General features: G+C 38.1%; 1 pseudogene; it reads left to right on the top strand.

Annotated features, from left to right (window-relative positions):
• The window catches only part of LOC102842254, a 37779-nt pseudogene that overhangs the window by 29615 nt on the left and 5354 nt on the right, over positions 1-2810 (top strand).

The raw sequence follows: 2810 nt of genomic DNA, 5'->3' as shown, positions 1-2810 counted from the left end.
TCTGGCTCATTAACCCATAGTGCCACACCGAAACTCCAATACCCTAATAGTTCTCTGTTATTTACATTGTTACTTTTGATATTATTTAATATCTTATGGAATTGTACCTAAATCATTGTTCTTATTCTTTTAATTTTATATTATTGTATATTTTCACCTACCAAAACACATCAGACTCCACATACACTTCCTTCAACAAAAACAGATCTAGGGCAATTGCTTATGTGCTAGAATAAGACTATTTTTAAGAAGGTGACGTCTCTTTCTTTTGACTTTAGCCATAATACTAACTATGCTTAATAGTTTATTGAATACTTACAATATTCTTGGAAATCGTCTTCTCAAACTTCATTTCATTTTAACTACATAGAAATCATAGACAGTATTGACTATGTTCCTGTTTTTAAAGATCAGGAAACTGCGGTTTTGAAAACTCAGATAACTAGCATGATATCAGAAACTTAGTATTTTGAAAAGTCATGACTCAGAAGAAGGTATGAAGTACTCCAGACCATATGGTCTCAAAACTGAGTCATATTGCTTTTCAAGCTCTTCCCACCGAGTAGATTTGATATTGATCCTAGCCTTCCTATCACTATGAGTCAAATGTCATTGCTATTAGAGTCTGTTTCGGTTTCCTGATATAGGAACACAAAGTGGACTAGGGAATTGTTTGGGAGAAGAAAGGAGCAGGGATGAAAAACATGAATCTACAAGGTAGAAACAGAGAGAGTTAGCAAGGCAGTAGTTCGGTAGTGAATATCCACAAAATCCCAAGTAGATGACTTCTAACACCCTTAATGGATGGAGATAAAGCCAAAATGCTTTTCCAACTGGCGTTTATTCATGGTGTCATATTGTTTATTCTGGTGTGGCACTGTGGGTTAATGTACTGGACTGCAAAGTTGTTTTGAACAGTAAGGTCAGTGGTTCAAGCTCACCAGCTGCTCCTTGGAAATCCTATACAAGGTCACTATGGGTTGGAACTGACTAAATGGCACTTAATAACAACAATACTGTCATACTTTTTGCATGTTTGGTATGAATTGGTAGAGGCCATGGGACAACTGGAAAATGGAAATTTGTGGGGCTAGTGACTATGCTATGTGATCAGCATGTAAAAGATAATTAATAATTTAAGCAAGCAGAATTCTTACTAGTTGAAATACTCAGTGAATTCTTTCTGAACATATATATTTCCATGACCTACAGGTAATTAATTGGGGGTAGGGTTGAGGACTGGAGGATTTTCAGTCATTTATGTCCATACCTCTGGTAGCGTAGTGGTTACGAATCGGGCTGTGAACCTTAAGGCCAGCAGTTGGAAACTACCAGCTGCTCCGCGGGAGAAAGATGAGGCTTTCTGCTCCCGTAAAGATTTACAGCCTCGGAAACCCTGTACAGGGTCGCTATGTGTCGGAACCGACTCGACGGCACTTTACAACAACAACATGTCCATACCTTACCTGTGAATCAATGGGAAGTGAATTTGTGAGTCAGTAACTAGGTTCATCGATTGATTATAGAATACCTAAAATGCTGAGTGTGGCACTGTGAGTTAATGCGCCAGACTGCAAAGCTGTTTGAACTGCAAGGTTGGTGGTTCAAGCTCACCAGTTGCTCCTCGGAAACCTTGTATAGGGTCGCTATGGGTCGGATCCAACTCTACGGCACTTAACAACAACAAAATGCGGAGGTGCTTGGTACAAGGAAGAAAAAATGGCTGCTTAAAAAAAAGGATATCAAAACTAGGAAAGACCCAGATAAAGACTTGTGAGGACCATAAACACTAATAATCTGTGGTGCTCCTTCCTCTGCTTACTCACACATTCAAATGGAAAATGTTAGTGATATACTAAGGAGTTTTGGTGGCAAAGTAGATTAAGCGTTGTGCTACTAACCACAAGGTTGGAGTTTCAAATCTACCAGTGGCTTCATAGGGTAAAGATGAGGTGGTCTGCTATCATGTATTTACAGTTTATAAATCCTGTGGAACAATTCTACTCTGTCCTATAGGGTTTCAATGAGTCAGTATCGACTTGATGACTTTGGGTTTATACATATGTGCACATGTGTACATCTTAGTTCTCTATGATGTAACTTTGTTTAAACTGTGACTATAATATAAATGACTAAATGTTTTAGAAGAATGAACTAAACAAGATTGTATAATTTTTAGTGGATGTGGGGTAGTAAAATTTTTATTATATACCACATTTTCTACAAAATAATGTTCTACATACACTGTAACAAAGAAAATATTTTTGAGACTTTACAGTCAACAGCTGATCCTTGAGCAACATGAACTTGGAATGCATGGGCCCACTTATACATGGATTTTAGTTTTCAAATCTAATCATCTTCCATAATAGTTAGGGTTCTGTGTCAACTTGACTAGTTGAGGATTCCCATTAAAATGTGCTTATTTTAATGGTATGAACCCTACTACAGGCATAGTTAATTTTATGATGAGTGGCTATAAGCAGCCAATCAGTTGAAGGAATGCTTCCTTAGAGGTGTGGCCTGCTCCCAGTATAATGAACATGCAGTAAAAGCTCTCTCTTCCACTGGACTAGGACTCTAGTAAGTCATTTCTTTGATGATAATCAGCTCTTTACATATATACATATATTTACACATACATGCACATATATGTACACCTATACATGGAGTCTTGGTGTGGTGCTGTAGGTTAATGTGCCAGACTGTAAAGCAAGATCGGCAGTTCAAACTCACCAGCTGCTCCTAGGAAGCCCTATACAGGGTCGCTATAGGTCGGAACAGACTCGACAACACTTCACAACAGCAAC

This window comes from Chrysochloris asiatica, unplaced genomic scaffold (genome assembly GCF_000296735.1).
Source record: "Chrysochloris asiatica unplaced genomic scaffold, ChrAsi1.0 scaffold00113, whole genome shotgun sequence".
Classification (NCBI taxonomy): Eukaryota; Metazoa; Chordata; class Mammalia; order Afrosoricida; family Chrysochloridae; genus Chrysochloris; species Chrysochloris asiatica.
Note: the sequence above shows the minus strand (reverse complement) of the source record. Positions and strands in the feature narration are given on the sequence as shown.